General features: G+C 39.6%; 1 protein-coding gene and 1 long non-coding RNA gene across 10 annotated transcripts in view; one reads left to right on the top strand and one right to left on the bottom strand.

Moving 5' to 3' along the window:
* LOC124166762 overlaps window positions 1–25,540 on the top strand; it is a 372,777-nt gene that overhangs the window by 242,000 nt on the left and 105,237 nt on the right. The window lies entirely within an intron of this gene.
* LOC124166778 lies at window positions 10,355–13,080 on the bottom strand. 8 transcript variants are annotated; one of them, XR_006866509.1, is made up of 3 exons: window positions 11,320–11,580; window positions 11,116–11,238; window positions 10,355–10,395 (listed from the first exon to the last, which is right to left on the bottom strand). It is a non-coding gene; the product is annotated as an uncharacterized LOC124166778 (long non-coding RNA). The 8 variants fall into 8 exon arrangements; XR_006866506.1 differs by lacking the exon at window positions 10,355–10,395 and adding an exon at window positions 10,410–10,454; XR_006866505.1 differs by lacking the exon at window positions 10,355–10,395 and adding an exon at window positions 10,413–10,457.

Raw genomic sequence — 25,540 nt, 5'->3', positions numbered from 1 at the left:
CGGTCAGAGGTGTTAGCCCGTTACACCAGCAAGCCATTTTCTCAAAGCGAAGTTCACTTTGTCCGGTAAAACCCATCCTGAGGTTTGCTCTGAGGAGATGGCTTAGCGATGTAACTGGCAATCAAGCCTGACCGGCAATTGGAAAATCGGGTTCTCATCCCGGCTAAGTCAAATATAATTTCATGGCGAACACCATCCTTGGTGTTTATTAATCCTAAGATTGGTCGAGAAGGTGTCACCATTTTGGATTTTAAAAGTGACGGTTTGAACGCCATAAATAAGAAATATTATGCTCATTCCACATATAAGCTTTCAAATTTTAAAAAAAATTTAAAATTTAATTTAACCTCGAATACACAAGGAACTTTTATACCTTTTAATTGGAAGTAGGAGAATTTTCGCGTAATTGACTCGTTTATGAAAACTATGGTACTTACATTTATTAAAACTCGAATTCCATTATTGCAACCATGCTTTACGACTATATCGTAAAAAAAGGAAGTTCCAAAATCCTTATTCCGAATAGATATTTTTTCAACCTAAACATTTCCTAGAGCAAAAGCAGAAATAATCCATCAAAACTCAAATTAATCTCTCATCCTCTCCCTGAATTCCTCCTCCAAACATCATCCAATCTTCATGACACAAAATACCACAATGGATGGTGCCACAAAACCTCCTGCCAGACCCCTTTTTATGAAGGCCCGCGGGGTGGCGGAATATGTAGATACGTCGGATGAGCCCCATTTAAAAAGTCATCGCTCTTGGCACGCCGCTCCGCAATGGCGGGTTGTTTTTCACTCATTTGCATCGAATTATGGCTGGCGCGCGATCAGAGTTCGAGGGGGGGGGGAAGGGGGGGTCGCGAATCCCAACCCCAAATTCCCCCACTCTGGCATCACACCCTCAGACACCGTCACACCAGGGCTTCTGGAGGTGTTTTTTCCCACGCTACCACCAATTCCCACTCCCCTTTCTCAAAGCACTCATTTTATCCCACCCCCTACCCCATTGGGAGATAAACCCACTTCCACCACGGAATACCTCCCCTCTTTTTCACTCTCCTCCCCCCTGTCTCCCTCTTTTTCTCTCTCCGCAACGCTTTTCCGCGAAATCCTTCCTCCTCGCATTCCCTTTCTGTCTCACGTCCCCTTACGCCGAGAAAAGCGCCCACGAGCCGTAAATAGGAAGAGAATAAGCCCTTCTCCCCCTCCTTCTCTGCTTCACTCGGGCAGTCTCCATATGGGCGGATTGTTTTGGAGCTAAAAGGGATATATATTCCTTTTTCCCCTCTCCATAGAATTTTCGAACCCCATAAAATATCATCTTTCCTCGTCGAGGGAATTTTGAATCCCTTTCCACCGGGTCATACGGACGCGACGGTGCGTCTCTTTTCTTCCTCGGCAAACGTCACTTCACCATGCGAGTCGACTGAGTGAGCATTAATCTTGATGAAATGTTATTTGATTGGAGAATTCTCTTATTTAATTACCACACTGGTTCATAACAATCGGTGGTGTGTAGAACGTTGATGAAGTGTATTTCCACGGGATTGAATGCTGTAACAGAAGCGATCCAAAACGTGAGAGTTGCAATACCATGCATTGAGACCGCATTTTTAAAGCTTACATCGCGTGATTTGAGAAACCTTTTCATAAAAGGGTCATAAAAAGAATGATGAAGACGAATTCATTTTCACGAAGCGTATATTTTTATTTCGTTAACGCTAGTGTCATTACGTCACATTACTTTTTTGTAACATGATTTTGAATATTTAACCGAATGAATTTTGGTGGAAACAGTATGATGAAAAATATTGTTCTAATATAAGTTCGTTCCATTCGGAAAAATATCTCTCCTCTCTATGATTCTAAGACATTTATAGATCCACTAGTGCCATATCAATCCTTATTTATTTTCGTAGAGGTTCTTTTGATTTTGACGCTAAAAAATACGGACGGCGGTGTTTCTTTCACTCACCCACATTTCAAACATAACATTGCCATTCAGAGTTGATTTGATGTATGGGAGCGGAGCTCTCCACTGATTCTTTAAAGCCACTGCCAAATAATCTGATTCTAGGATTAATCGGTGACATTTATCTTTGTAGTGAACGGAGTTGGCCGCTATCATCTTTACAATCAATACGCGAGTTCCACTCAGGAACGTTAAATAAATTTAGCTATCCAAGTGAACACATTGTCAATTTCCGGCAATACTGACAGCCGCAAAAATAACATAACTTCAAGGGCCGTTTAGGAATATTTCTCGTTTTTTAACAAATTTCCATAACATTTTAGAGTGGTATTGTGGGCATTTCTTTCCTACATCAGGTCATACAATTTAGAATCGACTAGAGCCTCCATTAATTGCACTGCATCTATGATTCCTCTGGTGCATAGCATGAATTCCGGGTTGAATAACCGGTCAGTCTGCTTTCCTATCATTTGTCAGTTAAAATTTATCCTCTTGATAATTTGTAGGCATAAAGAGTGGGCCTTTTCAAACATATGCTATGCCAAAAATCTGGAAAAATTTACCTTAGTATATCTCCATGTATTACATTTTCTTCTTTGCGACTCTGGTAAACGTGCTGTATATCCGAAAATTTGCAGACGATAAAAATAGTTTTTATCAATTCATTCTCCACGATTAAAGCAAATACGAACGGTGATAGGGCTCTTATGCGTCTTTTTGTTATTTGAACCTTCTTTCAAATTCGAACCTGGAATTGTGCTACTCATAACCGTATAGTTAAATCACACGTATGGACATTTCAACTTTTTAATGAGGAAATCTGGCCTGGTCGTTTTCAATTACAACCACGTTTGAGTAAGTGTGTTTTCATTCCATTGAAGGACCGAGCAAGAGCAACATACCTTCGCGTCTACTTCACCGCTGCGTAGAGTGAAAGGATTTCGGAGGTAGATTTTGGACTAGTCTGTAGGCACATCCTTCCCAGATGAGCACTCTGTCGGTCCCTGTCTTTCCCTCTCTCTCTCTCTCGAGTTCACTTTGCTTTCTTATCCGCTCCCTCCTGCTGCCTCCCTTAAAGCGTTTAAAGTGTTCGAGAGTGAGGGGGGGTTGAAGTCGGAATCCGTTGTTTGGAGTTGGAGGATGGAGGATTTTCGACACATCGGGAGAGGAGAGCATGTTTTATGGGATGTGTCTACCGAAGCAGGGAAATGGTGAGAGGCTAGGGCTGTGGGAGAGATTTTGAAGAGGAAATGTGACTTTAGAACCCGACTTGGATGAAATTTGTTCGGGTATGAACAGTTGACAGCAACCACTGCCACTCTGAATCATAAAATTCATGAAAAATAAAATAGAGCAGGGGTAAATTTTAGTCAGTTGTCAGTGATTTAAACGATACCTCGTAGAAATCAGCAGTTGCAATTGCATCAAATAATTCATTCTATTGAAATTGATTTAGCGAGTTAATATGTATCGCAGGGGTACACTAGAAGTATGAATCGTGCAGTGCAATGAAACATGAAGTATGTTCCGATGTAAGCGTGGACTACTGCGTCATTGAAGGCAATTATTTTCTCCCACTCAGTAAGTCATGCTGGCCCGCTAAGTAATTTTTTACGTGGAAAAAGTGCACAGTATTTCATTTTGTAATTATCGCTATCATTATCGCATAAGGCAGTCTGCTCCGAATGTAGGAGATGGTGGAGATATTTCAGTTATATCCATGATTTCTGCTAGTATAGTGATAACACTTAATTACCGTAATCTTGTCGTATGGTATTTCATAATGTAATCTCTTAGGTATTATAGAAGAACTGATTTGTGAATGAAAAACTTTGCTGTTTCTACCTGCTGTTTGCTGGTAGAAACAGCAAAGTTTTTCATTCACAAATCAGTAAGATGGATTTCTACAACGTGAAGGCCTCTACTATTCAGTGCATTATAGAAGAAGCTAACATTTATTGGAGATTTGTAAGGTCTTACACACTTACATTTCATTAATCCTCTCTTAAATCAGGCATTCTAACCTCACCTTCCTCAGATAAAGGTTGTCTAACGCGCCACTTTACTTTCCAATCGCCTACCGAAATATCTATTCTCACGTGCGGAGAGAGTATCGCGTCCAATATCCATGTTTCCTTTCATTCATCTCTGAATAAGTTAGCTTTGTTCTTGGTCGTCTTCCCATCCGCAACCTTCCCCCAGATGCATTTTGAAGTCTCTGCGGGTTAGGGGCTCAGTGTTGAGAGCTTGGGGTTGGTAAAGGATTTCCCGGGCACTCCGGGGGTGGAAGATTTTGGTAGAGCGTACCCAGTGGAAGAATAAAAGCGAAGAATTTGATGGTGAATGCTGTGAAAGAAAGTCGGGGGCAAATGTGGAGCTTTAAAGTCTGTCTTGGTGGGCTAGTATGAGAGGCTATAAAACTTACCCACATCCTGGCCAGAAATGCACAAAAACAGAGCATGCAACAGCCCGTGGGAGAGGGAATCAAGATAGCCTGATTGTAATAGTAAAGTCTGTAATTCTGCTTTTCATTAAGGTGAGTCCTGGTTCGAATTCGGTGGAAAAATATTTTATGATTTACCTATTGTTCAAGAGTTTTCCGTCCCGTAGTCATTTGAAGCTGCACCAGCTTTTTGATGATTCAGTCTATCACCGTCCAAATGGTTGATAAATTTGCCAGGTGAAAGACTGCTTTAGCAAAAGAATTGTACAGATTCAGCTTTATACGCTACGGGAAACTCATGGAGACTGTTAAATATTGTAATGTCTTCTTTTTCTCGGCGAAAAATTGTAGTGAAGATTTCTCGGGTCTGGTGTAAGACCCTGGCGTAAGGGAATTGGATCCTGAATCCCTGAAGACGATGGGCAAGTTGCATATCGAGACATCGGATGGAGAAATGGAGGAACTTACTCGTTGTGAGACCCGAGAAATATTCACTACTATGTGATATTCTTTCCCTCAAAAAAACCTGAGATCTTACTGGAGTAGATGGTTGTTTCCTTTGATTCGATTCGAGCCAAGTGTTCCCCATTCTCTCAGCATTTCTTTCCAGTTGCCAACCTCCACCGCCAATTGCGATTTCGTACGTCTGTGGGTGGCGAGAATGACTCGCTGTTTGGATACGGGAGGGTGAGGATTTCCGGGGCACGCAGGAGTGGTGGATAGGGGGAGGATTTTTCTGTGGACGGAGGAGTGTATGAGGGGCTGCGGGGGAGGCTTTAGTGAAAGAGCCAAGTGGAGCTTCATCGTTTGGCTGGGCCAGAGAGTTAAGCTGTCGTAGGGCGGAGGAGGATAGGCAAATCGCAGGGCCGCACGGAAGGGTGGAGAGTTTGACGGGAGGCGGCGAGCTGCGGTATTCAATTATGGGGAGGGCTCCCTTAAGCAAACACGGCCTCTTTCATGGAATTAAGGCCGCCATCGGTGGGGGTTAGCCGCAGATTAAGGGAATCGCATTAGAAACGACGAATCAGCATCAGGCTGCCGTGCCCACCCGCCTAACCGGGATCTACCTCTCCCCCCACACGCAGACATAACTCCCCTCTGAACTGTTTCTCCTCAACCCCTAGGGCCAACTCACCTCCTTCCCCCATTTTGGATTTACCCTGTCTCCTCCAGCCTCACCTGTCTATTTCCTCTAAACCCCCCCCCCCCACCCCCTTCCGCACATACACTCAATAGACAACTTGCGCACCTATGTAACACGCAGATGCCATCTATCTGCGATACCTGGCGGGGGTAGGCGCGAAACGAGAACTCCATCAAGAAGACCGTCAATGCAGATTAGAAAGCGCTTATGGCGAGGATAGGCGCGTTTAATTGGATCCGCGGGCGGCGGCGTCGGTACATAGCTGCACTCCCGGAGTGCCGAGTGGGGGGACGCGCCAATTCGTGGCCCCGGCGATGGTGGTTGCAGCGGCCGAGGGCAGGCGGGAGGGCACGACGCCGAGAGACGATTATCCACGTTTTTTCGGCCAGAGGTGATGAAGGGTAAGAGATTGAACGAGACCTTGGCTGGAGGTACTGCCGAGGACTACTGCTTCCTCCCGTCGACTTGCTGGCGGGCATCCACCCATACGCGGCAAATTTAGCGCCACCCGCCGCATCTACCTGTATGTATGTTGAACGATGCGCGAATCCCACTACCAGAAAATCTGACGACCACGACCCTAATGATGTGGTTCTCTTGGTTGGCTAAACGGGTGAGGATGTTGATATGCAGAGTCACTCCGAAAACATGAAAATCTTCAGTCGTAAGGATTGACAAAAATCTTCTTTTTCACTCTTGAACGATAGCAGAGAACTCGGAAGGTTAGATCCATTAACGTGTTTACCCGATAGGCAACCACAGTAATCTCAAGTACTATTATTACCTGTAAAATATGATTGTTATTATTATTGTGATAGCGTGTTTGCTAGGAGCACGTGAGTGCTGAACCAAGGTTTCCGGGTAAAAATTCTAGGATAATTCTCTGGGTCTCCCCAAGTGAAAAACCTCGAAGGGCGAGGTGGCACAGGATGAATAATTGTTTCCCCTTCCCTGGACGTGTAGAACTCACACAATTGGTCTAGTGTCACCTCTGCCCTCAACTATCCAAACCCATTCCGGCTTGGAGCACAGAAGTGAGTGATTATTAGCGCAGCGTATTAGACAGGAAACGCTAGACGTAAAGAAACAATGACTTGCAATTTTCCACAATAATAAATTTACTTCGACTCGAGTTTCGATGTTACTACATCATTTTCAAGGTACAACTGGTACAACAAATTGTACAACAAAAAAATGATGTAGTAACATCGAAACTCGAGTCGAAGTAAATTTATTATTGTGGAAAATTGCAAGTCATTACTTCATTATGAATCAATTCCACTCCATCTCGCTTGATTCCTCGAATTTTATGCTACACGTAAAATTCGCCTTTATTTCAGTTCACTTAAAGTATCTTTTCTTTGTTCATTTTTCGTCCGATGCGATTGCTTAATTAACTGAAAATCTAAGTGTGACTTAGGGTCGGTTTTTTAATATCTGGTTAGCGTTAACCAGGGCCAAGCCGGTGTTGCTCCCGAGAAAAAAGTGGCTTGTTTTTGAGGCCGCGGTGAAAGTCGGAACTAAGAGGCAGCACCTGTCCGTAACCCTGGCAGACGTCGTTATGGCATTGAAACCCGTGTAAATTAAGGAAATATTTGTGGAGAATATGTTGGATTCCGGAGAAATACGGCCAAATGTTATTATTTTAAATTCAATAACCACTCTTTCATGTGAACTGTATGAGCTTACGCTGGGATTTTAACACTCCTGTACATTAATATTGCGAATTACAAAAAAACGCTGAAGAGCTAAATTAAATAGTTTTTCAAGTGCCAATAACTCGCTTAAACACACGTGAACTAAGCGTACCTCATTCAAAGCATGGGCCAAGGTCGGTAAAAGCCAGGTCGTGTCACGCACTTGACCAATGTAATCCGCCATCTTGATTCTCAAGCGCGGCGGGAATTCAAATTTTACGTGCATTTAAATGGGAGACATAGGTAAAAGGGAACACGGTTATCTCACAACGTAATCGATGCAGGGACATGAAATTTTTTTTATAAATAGTTAATAAAATGGAAATTTATGATACGTCTGTATTTTGAGTCTATGGTCCACGGTTCGACTCTAGAAAAATTGTCAAATCACGGGAAAAATAAATTTCGCACTGCAGCGCTCTGGATGCATGAGTTGTAAGGCACCATGTCTTGCTTCCTTATTTAGGAAGTCTGGTACATGAAATTTTCCATGGTCATAGATGATTATAATATACTTGCGAACACGGGCAGTTTTTGACACTGAAGACCACGGTTCGACTCTAGAAAAATTGTCAAATCACGGGAAAAATAAATTTCGCACTGCAGCGCTCTGGATGCATGGGTTGTAAGGCACCATGTCTTTCTTCCTTATTTAGGAAGTCTGGTACATGAAATTTTCCATGGTCATAGATAATTATAATATACTTGCGAACACGGGCAGTTTTTGACACTGAAGACCTCGGTTCGACTCTAGAAAAATTGTCAACTCACGGGAAAAATAAATTTCGCACTGCAGCGCTCTGGATGCATGGGTTGTAAGGCACCATGTCTTTCTTCCTTATTTAGGAAGTCTGGTACATGAAATTTTCCATGGTCATAGATAATTATAATATACTTGCGAACACGGGCAGTTTTTGACACTGAAGACCTCGGTTCGACTCTAGAAAAATTGTCAACTCACGGGAAAAATAAATTTCGCACTGCAGCGCTCTGGATGCATGGGTTGTAAGGCACCATGTCTTGCTTCCTTATTTAGGAAGTCTGGTACATGAAATTTTCCATGGTCATAGATGATTATAATATACTTGCGAACACGGGCAGTTTTTGACACTGAAGACCACGGTTCGACTCTAGAAAAATTGTCAAATCACGGGAAAAATAAATTTCGCACTGCAGCGCTCTGGATGCATGGGTTGTAAGGCACCATGTCTTTCTTCCTTATTTAGGAAGTCTGGTACATGAAATTTTCCATGGTCATAGATAATTATAATATACTTGCGAACACGGGCAGTTTTTGACACTGAAGACCTCGGTTCGACTCTAGAAAAATTGTCAACTCACGGGAAAAATAAATTTCGCACTGCAGCGCTCTGGATGCATGGGTTGTAAGGCACCATGTCTTTCTTCCTTATTTAGGAAGTCTGGTACATGAAATTTTCCATGGTCATAGATAATTATAATATACTTGCGAACACGGGCAGTTTTTGACACTGAAGACCTCGGTTCGACTCTAGAAAATTTGTCAACTCACGGGAAAAATAAATTTCGCACTGCAGCGCTCTGGATGCATGGGTTGTAAGGCACCATGTCTTTCTTCCTTATTTAGGAAGTCTGGTACATGAAATTTTCCATGGTCATAGATGATTATAATATACTTGCGAACACGGGCAGTTTTTGACACTGAAGACCTCGGTTCGACTCCAGAAAAATTGTCAACTCACGGGAAAAATAAATTTCGCACTGCAGCGCTCTGGATGCATGGGTTGTAAGGCACCATGTCTTGCTTCCTTATTTAGGAAGTCTGGTACATGAAATTTTCCATGGTCATAGATAATTATAATATACTTGCGAACACGGGTAGTTTTTGACACTGAAGACCTCGGTTCGACTCTAGAAAAATTGTCAACCCACGCGACAAAAATTTTCTTACTTCAGCGCTCCGGGTGCATAGGTACAAGGAACCATGTTTTATTCCTTTATTTATGAAATTAGATTCATGAAATCTCCCAAGGTCATAGGAAATTATAGTATACTTGATAACATGGGCGGTTTTTAGTCTGACGACCTCGGTTCGACTCTGGAAAAATTTACAAGCCAAGCGAAAAAAACATTCGTTCTACAGCGCTCCGTGTGTATAGGTACAAGGAACCATGTCTCACTTCCTTAATTAGGAAGTCCGGTGCATGGAATTTTCCACGATCATAGTTAATTACATTATACTAGATAATAAGGGCGGTTTTCGACCCTGAAGATCTCGGTTCAACTCTGAAAAAATCCCCAACCCACACAACAAAAATTGTCTTCAGCGATCCGGGTGAATAGGTACAAGGAACCATGTTTCATTCCTTCATTTATGAAGTTAGATTCATGAAATCTCCCAAGGTTATAGGAAATTTATAGCATACCTGATAATACTTTTATTATTTTATTAAATAAAAATTAAATTATTAAAATTATATTATATGGCGGTATTTTAGTCTGAGGACCTTGGTTCGACTCTCGAAAAATGCCCAAACCAAGCGATAGGATGACTGATCTAAGAGGGTTGTTAATTTATTAACATTGCTACTCCAAATCATGTATGTAATACTAGAACCATCTGCTTACCAATTTTCTAAGAATCATGACAAATAATCTGACTGCAACTGCATTTAATTCAGCACAGCGCAAATGCATTCCAAATTACACCCAGACCATTAACAATTAAAATACTTATTGAGATGAATTGCTGGATAGAAATAAAAAAAGCTGGCACATCGTAATCACATCCTTATATTATAATAAAATTCACTACAATCTCCACAATTCAGTAAATCACATAACTATTTACAATTACAGTCATATAAAGTAATGTTTGATCATTAAAACAGAAAGTCATGGGCAATAGAATATTTTTCCAGAATAAATAAAATATAATTTTGTTGAAATAGTAGTACAATTTGATCAAACTAATTTCAAAACAGATGCACATAATTTAAGGCTTTTAAAACATCCATTTAAAGGTGCACTGCCATAATGTCTAGACTTTAAGGAATGATGATTTTGCTAATGCTGGCAAATGTAGCAGTAAGGTCCACACAACAGGTATCACCCTCAGGATTACAAATCCAGCCTGCCACTTAATGCATAGTATCCTGTCCCGGATTAAGAAGAACAGTTTTTCAAATAGTTCATGATTATCCACTGCACCAGGCTGCTAGAAAACATAACATATAAATACCATGAGACAAAGTAAACCGAAGAGTTAACAATGTAATTAATTGAACAAACCATTCAATTTGAGATGCACAAGTATGTTCATGGGAAATCAACATTCAAAAGGAAAAAGTTATGTTCATACAAGTTATCATTATAGGTCAGTGTATAGAATACCCAACAACACTTAAACCATGATCCCGAAAAAATCAGAACTATGTAATTGTGTTTGTAGTTCATAGAATAATATCTTAAAATAAATGGATTGTACTAAACATCAATTCCATACTTAAAATCATCAACTTCTAAATATACTGATATTCCTCCTGATGTAAGATCCTAATAAAATCCTTGCAAACCTGAAATACAATTAAAAAGACCATCGGAAACAGTACATATTACATAATTTCCAAGGATTGCAGATTGAAGTAGTCTCACACATTATCCAAATATGTAAAATAAAGTTGAAATGCCATTCACCATTACCATATGCCTGCAAAATGACAAGTTCACAGCAATGCATAAGGCCTCATATACTCCAATAGCATATACCAGCATTGCATTATAATTTGCATTGCATTATATACTTGCATTATAACAGCTTTGCCCTGATTTTATCTAACTTAAGAGACAGATTAGAGACAGCTTATCAAACTTACTTCACCAACGTTACCAAAGATAATCAGACTTCACCATCCCCACAGGTCAAAAATACTAAGATTTTCCTAAAGCAATGTCCCTGATGGGTATCTCATTTGCTCCACCATTGAAGACAGATCAACCTAGAAGAAAGAAAATAATTATAAGGACATCCTTGGATACATTTCGAAAAGGCAAGACAAATGAAAAATGCTCCTACTTACTCATGCTTGCCAATCATTCATCTTCATAGACTGTTTCCACAATGTTCCGAATGAGACTCACTTGCTCCCATAGTTAACACAGATGTTATTCCATTCTTCAAATCATTTAACAACTCTCATGGCTAACATGTTCACAATTCACCAAACCATAGATGACAAAGGAACCTAGGAAAGTGATAACATGTCCATATGATAATAATAAACTCTCATTGAATGCTTATTAATTGTCTAAAGTTGAGGCCTATGTTAATTAGTTAGAAATTGTAAATATTGCCAATCCCAATAATGAATGTAATACTAGAATAATCCGCATGCAAATATTCCAAGAATCACGGCAAATAATCTGACACAGTGATGTCAGTGTGCACTCAGGTGAGCCTTTAGGTACATTAAAGATTTTACAAATAACTGCAATAAATGAATATACATCAGAACATTAATTAGAATAGGATGGATTCCAAACTCAATCACTGATTTTAAGTCAGCAAATGCTGCACGGAGCAAATGCATTCCAAATTGAGCAATTAGACTCAGACAATTAACAATGACAAGACAATCATGGATGTAAATAACTGAAGCATAAAGCCTGTTAAATTGTAGGAAGTAGTTTTACAAATCCAGTAGAATACCTCGCTCATGTGTTAATTTTAATGGATATATTATGGGTTGAAATGCAATATAGATACAGGGTGGGGTACAGACATAATGGGTATTAAATGAAACGAAATGATTAATACCGAGCTAAATGCAGGAGATAACCCCGAAAGGAAAGATATGGTGCATCTCAATATGCAGTCAAACTATACTAATAATGTTGCATTGATGGAGAGAGAAATAAATCATCCAGGCTCATCATAATCACATTCTTATATTATAATTCACTACAATCTCCACGGTTAAGTTAATCACAAAACTGTATCTATATTCACATAAGTCATATGAGTGTGCACTGATCATTAAGAGGGATAGTTATAATATGCATATTATCATCCTGGAATAAGAATAACTGTTCTTCAAGTAGTTCATCAATAACCATTGCACCAGGCTGCTAGAAAACACAACATATAAAAACCATTATAAAAAGTATACCAAATGCCAGCAATTCCATACTTAAAGTCATCAACTTCTTAAAATAAACTGATATTCTCCCTGATGTAAGATCCAAATAAAATCCTTGTACACCTGAAATAGAATTACAAACACTATTTGAAACAATACATGCTACATAACTTTCACAGGTTGTAAAATCTCACATATTAACCAAACATGAGAATAAAGTTAACATGTCATTCAGCATTTGCCAGCTATATGAAAGGCTGTTCATAGCAATATATAAGGTATCATATTCTCAAATAACACAAGCTAGCTCATGCCATTACTAAATACTACCCAGTTCCCAAACTAATCCTACAAAAATATTTTGTAGCCTATAAAAGGGTGGGAAAAATGTGCACATTAACATTATTGAAACAAGTTCTAATTCTCTTGCATGACTTACCATTTTTTTAATAAATAATCCTCATGAGGCAACCAACTTCTTCCTTAAATTCTCCAGCCATCATTCCATAATTCAACTGATTTCACCATCACTCATGAATACCGTGTTAATGCCTCAACTGACCATAGATCATAATTCAACCTAGAAGAATGATAATAATGATATGAACACCATTGGGAATATGTTGCAACGGAACACAAGATGAAAAAATGCACCTACTTACACATGTGTGGTTATGAGACAGCTTCATAAACTTTTCCGACAATGTTCCCCATAAGACTCTCACTTGCTTCCTTAATTTCTCTATCTACATTCTACAATTCAAATGATTTTACCAGCTCTCATAAGTAACATGTTCACACTTCACCTGACCATGGATCATATATCAACCTAGAAGAATTATTAGAATTAAAAGAACAACCATGGAAATATGTAGCAAGGGAAGGACTGGATGAAAAAATACATCTACTTACACCTTTATGGTTGTGGAACAGCATCTATGACTTCTTTCAATAATGTTCCCCCAGGAAACTGTCACATTGTCCTTAAATTATCCAGCAAAATTCTACAATTCCAATGATTTTACCAGCTCTCATGAGTAATATGTACACGCTTCAACTGACCATAGACCATTCAACCTAGAAGGATGACAATAATGATAAAAACAACCTTGGTAATATGTTATAAATTTATAACAATATTTTGCGATTGCAAGGGAGGACAATGGAAAAAAACATCTACTTACACCTGTGTACTTATGAAACAGCTTCCAAGACTTAGGCAGTATTCCTCATAAGACGGTCACTTGCTTCCTTAATTTATCCAGCAGTCATTCCACAGTTCAAATGCTTTCATGAGTACATTTTTATTTTGTTGCTGCTTCACCTGACTAGCTCATCATAGTTCAAGCTGAAAAAATGGCAGAAATAATAGGAACAACCTTGGAAATAGTTTGCATAGGAAGGACAGGTAATGCCTGCGAAAAGCAATGCTCATCACAATAATATCAGATTATAAATTGTATGTGGTCATTTTCATTAGGCTTCACCGTATTAATACTATTAACACCGTAATAATATCAATTGATTCACATCCTACAGTGGGTAATCTATTAACACATATAATGATTAGTATCTATTACAATGTTGAATATTTATTACTTTTTGCATGAATTTGGCCATATAATGTTCAACTTTTGCACTAATCCACAATAAAATGGGCTGATGTTGTTGCACCATTTACACAGTAAATGAATGATAGCATAGATTTAAGGTCTATTTTTCCCACACTACTGTTACACTCTCAATAACTTAACCTCACATAATACCACATGTCCTTATTCCCATGAATTCAACACACAATGACTGCACTCAAATAACTGTCAAATAATTGAACTGCCATATATTGATATCCCTATAGCCCACACTTTAATTAAATTCCTGTCAATAGACCCTTCCTTTAAATGAAGATATACTTTGCGACATTCTCAAAAACTACCAGACAACTTTATAAACGGTACATAGGCTTTATATAAATTTATACGCGAAGGAGTCCATGTATGAAGTTATAGGTTACTGCAATTCGGTGTGCATAATATCCAGTATCATGAAAATATCACTTCAACAGCACTGATACAAAAAAGTTAACTGAAAGCCAAACAAATAACGTAACAAGTGATAATTCAATATTCTACTACATAACTCATAAATTTACTACACACTAGCAGAATTAAAACTCGAGTAAAGCATATAACTTTCTCGTACATGGTTGCATTGAACTTCACAATCATAATTTGTAAATACTTTTCCATAATATCATAATACACTTACTTTTGCTTTCAGCATCCGGATTTCCTAATTAATCACCAACATCTCGTCCTGTTGACAGTCGGGAACGTCTGGTTCTTCCACCAACTCTCCTCCAGCACACGGGTTGATATCCGAGTTGTTTGGATGCAAGAATTTCTATGCATAACGTATAACGAATGCACGAGTTTAACAGGACATCTTATTACGACTTCCAAAAGTGCATAAAAAACTGAAATTATTAGAAAAGACTAGATTCGACTGTCGCCAATTTGTAATATTAAAACTATGTAAACTTATTCAAACTTTGTATAACTTATCTTCAGAATACATACCTTTTTCCAGAAATCGCTGTTGGAACGGCAGTTTGTTTATGTAGTTTGCGACCATCCTGTTGACGACACTCTTAACTTCTCCGCAGTGAAACAAACCTAAATAATAATATTCGTAAAAATTGAGGAATTTCTGAACAGAGAAGGCATTATCCATTGCACGTATAAAACTGAATTGAAGAAATGTATACTGGCGCAAGCGAGCCTACATACGATCCGATTATTCTACTAATTTACAATGAAAATGCACCATTTCCGTATTATTCCGTATGAAACATGACCCGAAGTAATAAATAACATTGAAAAGTTTGGCACTTTTGCATTACTTAACATAATTTCAAGGCAAAGCGTGATGAATCCGTATCAAAATATGCTGGTGACAACAGCGTTGTCAACAACTTTTGAGAAGCCTATATTTCTACTATGTGACGTTCCCTCATTGACATAGACTATTGCTAGAATTATTAAGACTTACGTTGAATATATAAATATTTACAAAGTACAAATACAGGCAAAAAATACTTATAATATTGTCACTTCCTTACCTCACAATGTGCGATGTTATTGTAGATTTCCATTTGTTTCTTCTGCAATCTATCGACCAAGGAGCCTTTCTTTTACGATCAGAAGGAAAACGAAATATTCATACTCCGTTTTTCGTGGAATTGGAGCAAATCGGAGCACTGCAGCACACAATTTTTTGAAATTAATTCATATGCCCTATGCAAACACCATGTAAACAACAGACAGGTGGGAACCAAGATGATCAAACCGAAATGCACTATGGGAGCGTGACACGACCTGCCTTTTACCGACCTTGGCATGGGCGACCCACATGTGGCGCTCGTAGTTCGTTAAAATTCCGCAGCCTCAAAAACGTGCCACCAAAACTGAACGGCGGGCATAGGAAGTTGCACTGGTGTGACCAGGACATGATTCTGCATACTTGAATATATTTTATTTACAGTGAAGCAAATTAGGTTAGGATAACTTTTAGTAAACTAATGGACTAATGGACGTTGAGGATTTGGTTAACTGCGGTTTTTATGTCCCGCACAATTTTCACGAGACATTATAAAACCGGCCCTAAATCGCGATGAGTGTTGGTCTTAGATCAGGCTTGCTGTGAAATAATTCTTCAGCGAATGAAGAGTCGTCTCGGCGTAAAGCGGCCGTTGTCCGCGAGGAATCACACTGAACGCCACGCGCACGCATTTCCATTCAACTCATTGAAAGGAAGTTTTTTTTATTCCTGAGTGTAAATCGATACACGGACACGCTCCATTTCTGAGCAGACATCATAAATTCGCACAAGGCTTACGAGCCCAAGTCTAATGAATTGCACATTCGATTCAGAAGCTTGCGCGTCACTTCTCACACCTCGGCTTCGTCATTCTCCATGCTTTCCATTTCGTTGATTAAGACGGTCGATGGAACTTACCTCGAACACACCAGGCATTTTTGATGCGTCGAGCTTTCACTGATTTTCAATCGATGAGAGCGGTTTCGTCGGCGATGGCGAAAAGAGACGGTGCGGTGGGATGTGCGAGGAGAGGTTGCTTCCGGAACGGGGCGCCCTCGATGACTTCAGCGTCGGAAGTGATTATCCGCGTCTATCGGGAAGAGTTCGTGTAGGGAACTTGGATTTGGATGCGTGAATGGTTCGGTACTGAGACTGGCTTCTTCAAGTTAGTTTCAGTTCGCGGAGGAGGCTGAAGCAACTTTGCGTGATGTGTCGGTGAGCACTCTCAGACAGCCTTTCAACTCGAAACACCGTGGATAATTAGGAAAAAGATTTGGGCGTTTCAGGTATGATGATCAAAGTCCTCCGAAATGTTTGATCTGCAGGATTATCTTCTGTTTTTTTTTAAATATTTTTGGATATCTATGTGGTAGATTTTCAAAGTTTTGATACATGGACCGATGGATTAAAGTAATGCATATAGACAATTGAAAGCTTTTTTAAATAGTTAGATAAAAAGAAATTTATGAAACATCATCATCCTATATGACTTGGAGACACTTTTGCTTCAACTTTCGTCTTGATGGTAAAATATATCCGAAGTTTCTTCTTCTTTACCGAGAGCTCTTGCGGACTAATGATTGAATGAAAGACTGTAATAAGTAATTTGCCCTCTTGAAGTCTATGGTAAGGGAGGATGAAAGGCGGATCTATTTTAACGTCAAGACTACGGGGGCACCAAAAAGTTTGCAGTCAATGTATGGACCGCAAACTGTTTAAAAATTTAGGGATCATATTATTTCCGGGAGTTAGAAGCGATAATCTTCATAGCGTCTATCGCATTCTTCTCCATCATTCTGCATCCAATTATTAATATATCGATTATTGAAAGCGATTGGTTCCAGAATAAACATTAAAAAATATGTTCTCATTATTTTCACTCCAGATGATAATTCACTCAAGTTTCTGAAACTGTGGCTACCATTGCTAAGTCCATCAATTTTGATGCCATCTCCTCATTTGCAATGATTTCAAAATATTCACCGCAAGAGAAAATGCCGACGCCAGGAAAGATTATCTGCGAGTTTTAAAGGGATTTGAGTTGGGGAGATTATGGAAGCTGAGTGTTTGGATGTCGGTGTGCATCCAAATATTTCTTTTTCCACGGCAGAGGTGTGTGCGCATTGTGACGACCACGGTAATGTTACATATCTCGCTGTCGCGTGGCTGCCAATACGCTAACCATCCGCGGTAAGCCAGGCAACTGCGCACCTAATAAACCAATTTTGCCGCTTATAATCCCTGATCCCAACCCAAGTATTGGTTCTAAGTTTCTCTTTCGTTTTTAAGCCTCGTTAGGTAGCCGACACCGAGAAAAGTCAACTGCGGTGCACTGAATTTCGGTCGCTTGTTGAGTTACGCCGAGCCAATTAGGAAGTCAGCCTTTTAGCAAAGGCACTTGTCAGAAAATTGAGAGGCTTCGTAATGCAGCGATGGAATTTATTTTCTGACCACTATTTACAGTTTATTATCTTTCTTTCTTTATTTTTCCTCTTAATCTTTGGCGCATAAAAATTATAAACTTCCCTGTTCTCTATTTCCCGTCAAAATCCACAAAAACCCATTACTATTTTTATCCATAGCAACTTTGATACTCAATATTATTGAGGGTTTTCTATATCATTTAAAACATACGTACTTACGTCAAATTTCACTGAAGTAATGCCGAGTGTATTGGTGATTTGAACACTTTATTCATTGAAAAGAATTAAAAGCTATAAAAAGGTGAAATTTCAATGTCAAGCCAAAAGTCACGGTCACAGGCGTTATTTTGTGGAATGGCTTCATTATAAAATAAAATAACTTTGTTTTATTCCACACTTTATTTTAAATAGCACGACCCGGGTTTCAGCATCTAGTGCTATCATCATCCTGATAACGTGTGGAATAAAACAAAGTTATTTTATTTCATAATCAAGCCAAAAGGTTTAGTCAAAATCGAATAAAATAGTGTTTTCAAGAAATTTTCTCATTCATAATCCACCGGAAAACAAATCGCAACAGCCCCAATTGACCGATCTCGATATTAATTTGAAATATTGCGAGTAATGTGAGACCAAATCACGATTGCTCATAGTTAACGCAAAAAAATACAGTTCAAAATGTCTTTTGCATTACCAGACGCGTTTACGAATGGGTTGATTTTTTATGAAATAAACAAAGAAAACGTATCTGAAAATAGCTATGTACAAACGAGAAATTTCATCGTCAACTTGAACAGTTATCTCATCGAGTGTATACGAGTTGGTATACCCCTCCACCGATTCCTCTGTCCGAATATTCCTTCCCTCACTACGGCCATCTACTTTCCCCGCTCTTCATCCCCGTGAGGATCCACCCTCTTTTTTCATAGCGCGACCGAAGCATCAGCCCACTCACGAGACAGCGCGCGCGAGCGATCCTCTCTTCCCCCGAATACTCCTCGTCTCGCCTCCGAAACGCACACGCGTGCCAGTGAAAAATAAATTTAAAAATAAAGATAAGTCCCGGGGTCCGCCGCAAATCATTATATTGTCGTCTTGCACGCAGTGTACGGCGGCGTCGAGGATTCTTTCATCCTCATCGTCTTTATTATTATTATTATTTTTCGTTTCACATCGCCCTTTGATTCTGATTCACTCCATTTCTTTTTCATTTGTGTTGGCTTTCTTCATCTTTTTTTTATTTCGTACTTCATTTTTTTTTCTCTTTCTATTCATCGCTGCCACTCCTCTTACTGCCTCAACCCCCCTCAACCCCTCCCCACAGGTTTTGCTTTCGCAGCCGCGGGAACCCGACTCTGATATCGATTCAATCCTCTCTCTCTCTACATATATATATCTCTCTCTCTTTCTCTCTCTCTCTCTCTCTCTCTCTCTCTCTCCCCGTGAATACCAGCCTCTTTCCCACTCCCTCCCATTTCCTCTTTTCTTCCCCCTACCCTACGATCCATTTGGCTTTATTCGCAACGACTTAATTTGACTTAACTTCGCGTAACTATAGATTTAAAATTCAAAAAGAACTCCTATTGGTTATCATCAACTCTCAATGGTAGATAGTCATTACTATACAAAAAATTGGCAATATAAAGTCGAAATGGTGGATAGTCTATAATAGATGGTTTATAAATACCTCAAATTTCTCTTGACGTTAGCTAGCAGCAAGTTAGATGGTTTCTTCTCTATGGGTGGACGTTAAAACTAGCGAAATTCTGTCTTCAACATTTGGCGAGTTGTAGTAAGAACTCAAAGGCATGGTCACATGAATAGATCAAGCATGTTTCTCAATGGAAGCGAGGTTTGGACGTTGACAGCAGCATAGGAAAGGAAGAGTGGAAGCATTCGAAATGTTATGCTACCTAAGAATAATGTGGATAAAATGGATACACGGGGAAGTAATGAGGAAGTGCTAAGACGAGTGGGAGAGAGGAGAAATATCATAAAAACATTAAGGAGAAGACGGGGTAGCTTAGTTGGCCACATTATGAGTCATGACGGCCTGATGAAAACGATCGTAAAAGGACAGGTGGAGGGAAAGAAGGGGAATCGACGTCTCCGCATGAGTTACATCAAACAGGTTATAGAGAATGTGAAAAAGAAGAAATAAATCACTATAAAAAGGCTAGCTGATAGGAGAGAGGAATGGAGAGCTGCGTCAATCCATTAGTAGGATAGTTGACTAACGATGATGAAATTTCATACAAGTTTATATTTGGTGAACCCCCACCGATTTCAGAACTTCAGAAAATTACTCCTATAGTTGAATGAGAATACCAAACAATATAAAAAAATACCAAAATATAAAAAATTAGCAATAAATCAATCGTACGGAACCCTTAGCGTGAGGCGTAGCGTAACTATTATTATATTAACAAATAATACTACTACACATACTAAATACTACTACATACTAAATATTCCAGTATCCATACATCATTGGCGGCGTTCATAGATGTAATTAGCGCCGAACTGGTTGAAATCAGGGATAGCAAGTGAAACGAAACGAAAATGTTTCGTTTCGACCCGGAGGGGAACAAAAATATGAGGCCTAGGTTAAGTTTCGCTCCCGCACGAAATTAAAATCGCCAAGGAATTTAGTTTCGACCCGGGGCGGAAATTTACTCCCAGGAACAAAACTAAATTAATAGAAACTCCGCTGCTCATGGATAAGTTTCGATCCCAGAAGTTGAGTGGAGCGGGATAAGAGGGAATAGTTTCGACCCATTTCATGACAGATTATAGAGAGGTTAAAAATTTGAGCTTAAAAATCGAATGGCCAGTTTGCGTTCACCGTTATCCTGTTTGTGGTAAAAATATGAGTCTTCTAAAATCGAACTCACGATGGATGCGTGGTTTTTGCTGAGAATCACGGAATTTGACATCGATTGGTCTGGCTAAATAGCAAGAGAATTGTAGAACCGTATTCGGAGGTATTTTTCATTCTAACTTTGATGGTGTCTACCAATCCACCACGCGAATGAAAATATTGACTTTTTAATGGAATATCAAAGTCAGTATGAAAGTCATTCGGCTCCTGTATTTCGTTGGAATTTGGATGCCTTGTCCTCAGTCGCATTCAAGTCACGTTGAGTTAAGTTGCTGCGAACAGGGCTCTCTTCTTCCCCAGAATCGCAGGCCCGTTACACAGCCGCGGCGCGACGGAGTTTCGCGCGCTTATCAGCGTTCGGAGCTCCCGGTCTAGCACACACCTCTTCAAAACACACCGCGATACGGACCCCTTCCACACATACCCACCTCTGCCTCTACTTCCTCATACCTAATACCCGCACACCACTCTTCTTTTCCATATTCCTCCCGCCTGTTTTTTCCCTTCTTTTTTTAAGTTCTCGCTTCCGAAATATTCTTCGTGGTGGTCGTCTCTCGATATTTCTCCCAGCTGCATGAATACAAGCGTGCGATATCTTGTCTCGGGGAGAATTTTTGCGCGTGGATCCGACGAGTTTTTTTTTAACCCCTCCTCTCCGTCGTCGTCTCTACGCTCTGGAGCCGTACCAGATTCTTCAGCTCATTTTTTTTTTAATTCCTCGTTTTTCATTTATTTTTTATTCTGGCCGGTCGTGTCGGCGCGACGCTTTCAGACGAGTAAATTTCCCTTCTCAGATTGGTATTGGGGTGTAGTAAGTGTACTCCCGAAGTACTCGGGCGTGATGTGTTCCGATGAATGGAAATGGCTGGTGCACGCGGTATTTTTTTCTGTCGCGTATTTCTTTTTATTTTAGGTGCTTAGAGAGGTTTTTTGGAAATCACTTCGACGGTGCAATCAGCTTAAAAATTCCACTCGCTCTCCTACCTACTCTCTTTCCTACTCGTCGAGTAGATAGATGTATGTGTGGTCGCATGAATATATCGGCGTTCACGCCGTGGATGAATGCATCCATCAAATGGTCTGGTCATCCTGATTGACGACTCATTCGGGATGTTTCCTAGATGGCATTTTAAGGCACTCTCCGAGTTCGTTCCTCTGGAAATGGCCTTTCAAGCCGTTCAGAAAAACGGTTCCTATTCAATACGGTAGTTCTTCATTGTTCATTCAACAGCGTAAGGCTATCTAGGATTGGATAAGAGTGCTATACGTATCCTTATTGATGTCTATATTTTTTATGCATAGAATGATGTTCCCATTTTTTAGTTATCTAAAGTGTAGATCGCTCCAGTTACTTCAAATTATGATTTAATTTCATTAATGACATGCAATCCAAAGTGTGCATCGTTGTGGATTAAACGAATCGCTCTTCGATTTATTAAGGCACTCTCCGAGTTCGTTCCTCGGGAAATGGCCTTTCGCTGTTCAGAAATACGGTTTCTATTCGATACCGGAGTTCTACATTGTTAATTTAATTGCGTAAGCCTATCTATGACTGGTTGGGATAAGAGTCCAAACCGTATCCATATTGCTGCCTGTATTTTTTTATGTGTAGAACGGTGTTCCTATTTTTCAATGATCTAAAACATAGATCGCTCGAGTAACTTCAAATTGAGATAAAATTTCATTAGTAACATGAAATTCAAAGTGTGCATCGTCGCGGATTAAACGGAATGCTTTTTTACTTTGACCCTCTTTCCGTTACTCAAATCTCAATGTGACGAAAATGTAGGCCGAAGCAAGCGTTGCAGCTGCGAAGGCGTTAAATATTTCAGTAAAATCGAATTTTTCTCCTTATTGTAAATTTATATATTTTTCCAAGTTATAGCTATCTTTTTGAGGCGAGATATCAGCATCTATTGATGGTCTGATAATGATATGTTGAAAAACTGGTTATTTCAAGTGAGATTTTTGTGGGAATCGTTCCATCATGGATGTTATCTTGCCGATTCAACAAAATACATAATATATGTTTGGAATAGCTAAGTTTTTTATTTGCTTGCGATACTAATACCTGAAGTAAATCAAATGAATGGTACATCTGAGTTAAAGAGGAGTACTACTCCCCTTCGGGTGTGATCAAGCCACTTAATCGCAAGATCGCCGACTTCGCTATTAGAAATAAAGGAGATTACCACAGTGTGGACACCTCTGAAGGGAGTGAAATTGCATACGCGAAATTTATATTCATGATGATGATCTACCAAATCCATTAAACTTTTCCTCACTACTGTCAGGGGCGCCGACTTATAAAAAATATTGGGGGGGCCCATATCCGAGGTCTTGCCCCGGGAAGAGGTTAAATTCAAAGTGTGTCGCAGCACCGAAACACTATCATGATTCACACCACCTGATTCAGTTAACCTGCTAAACCTTATAATTATTTGTTTTAACACATTGTTGAATTTATTTTAAAAGGTAACTATTGTCAAACATGGGAAATAAAAATTACCAATATATTTTTGCGATTTCACAAAGCATAATATAATTTAATTATTTTCTTGAAATATTGAGGGGGCTCTGCCCCCCCAAACGAATCTTTGAGGGGGCTCGGGGCCCCTCAGGCCCCATGGAGTCGGCGCCACTGACTACTGTAAGTATTCTAGAGGATGGAGAAAAATTGTGCCCCGAGCTTGGAACCCTGGATGGATGCCAGTAGGAACCAAAATACTAATTATGTTAGGTCGAAAGCGCACCTTTGTTTAAACTACAGAAACTTTTAGCCAAGCGTGGCGTTTGACCGCAAGTTTTACCTGAAATTGCATGAAAAAGTAATGAATTTGATAGATCACATCATCACAAATATTAATTTCGGCTAACTGCTCTAATTACAGCTGATTTATCTGCGAAATTCGGATCACTCTGCTTGTCGGTGACGCAAATGGTGACAACTGTGAACCCGCGTAAACTCACCTCTGCCTTGAGGACATTTTTGAAAACCAATTAAAATGCGTCCAAAGTGGCAAAAAAAACGTCAATTTTCCACGGAGCGGACCGCAGTGCCTCCTCTACTTAGTCCCCTTGGAAATACAGATAGCGATAAAGTCAAAATGGAAGGAATGAGGAATAATATTACAAAAGATAATCCTCAAGTTGTCCTCTAAATGTGTTGTCACCGACCGCGCATTTGAATGGGTTAACAATAGTCGCCACTTTCGTCTCTAACGCACAAAGTTTCCGAGTTTCACAGGAAAATAAGGTATTTTAAGGGTGTTAACCGAAATTTATACTCCTTTATACTCCTGGCCTATCAAATTCATTACTTTTCCATGCCATTCCTCGCAATTAAAAATAGTATATCGAAAAATATTGAAAAAAAAAGTGGATCGCATTGCACTCATCATCACACCGCGGACATTTTTGAAAACCGAATAAAAATCTACCGAAGGGGCAACAGAAATCAGCCTTCTATGGGATGGAATTGGGTCTCCTCTCTACAGTCTCCTTGGGAAGGAGACTCAGCGAGCGGTGAAGGAAGAAGTCGCGACGACCGTTTCGTTGCTGGGAAGAAGGCATAGTGTGGCCCTCTAAATGAATTCCACTCCCGCTCTTGGAGTGCATGCACCAATTTCCCATTCGGCGGGCGTCCCTTCTTTTTTCCCCTCAGGAAGTTGGGAAGGTTTCTCATAAATGTAAACTGGAGGAGTCCTCTCTCTTGCCTATTCCTCCGTTCAACTCCTCCTACCTTTCTCTCGCCTCGACGACCGCGATAGTGGTGGTGTCGTTCTGAGGCGCTCTATCGAAATGGAAGCGGCGGCATTCGAAAGCATGCTTAAGAGACGCGAACACTTATTTTATACGAAAAGGATTCGGTTCGAGTGGGGATTCCTCTAGGATTTTTCGTCGATCGAGGTTTTCGCTGTGTAAGGAGTCGTCTTGAGGGAAGTCGATATCTCTCCTTCCAGTACCTACTCATCCGCCCATTTTGCGGTAGAGCGTCTAGAAAGCCGTTAAGGTGTCCGCTTTCTTATAGTACATTCAGATAATTTTTTTGACATCCAGTTTTTTTCAGCTACTTGGATGTAGCTCATTATTTTAGACCTTTTAATACCCTTGTGAACTCTCCTTGGGAAAGAATCAGTACACCTGTTTCTGTCGAGCGCATAATTAACAAATGGACATATATAATTTACAGCGACTAATATGAGGTAAACTAACGTGTATATTTTCGTTTAATTCGATATTGTTCGCTCTTTTTGTTTAATAAATCAATTAATCTCATATTAATGAGATATTGTAACTATCATTGCGTATTTTTATTATAATCTCTTTGGTAAATAAAATGTTTAGTGATGAGCTACAATTAGAGTATAAAACCACACAACTACTCTCGTTCTAGTGTCGAATAATTCCAATGTACCCATCATTTTTTGTGCTTAAAACCATATCATCTCATATTTTCCACTTTATATCGCTTGTCTTGAAAAGGCGTGTAATCTTTTATGAAATATCGTCAGAACAGGTACTTTATTGCCTCGAATTCTTCATATCTTTGATGAAGTTTCTCAGTCTGACTTTTCTTCTTCAAATATTTTGTCATTATCTCTCTGGTAAATAAGATGTTTAAATATGAGGTTGATAAAGAGTGAAAAATAACCTATCTGCTCTCGTTCTCGTGTGGGTAAATTATAATGTAGCTATCACATGTGCTTAAAACTATGTCATCTTGAATTTTTTCCACCTTAAATCCTTTGCCTGGCAA

The sequence above is a fragment of the Ischnura elegans genome, chromosome 1 (assembly GCF_921293095.1).
Source record: "Ischnura elegans chromosome 1, ioIscEleg1.1, whole genome shotgun sequence".
NCBI classification, from domain to species: Eukaryota; Metazoa; Arthropoda; class Insecta; order Odonata; family Coenagrionidae; genus Ischnura; species Ischnura elegans.
This window is presented reverse-complemented; position numbering and strand designations above follow the sequence as displayed.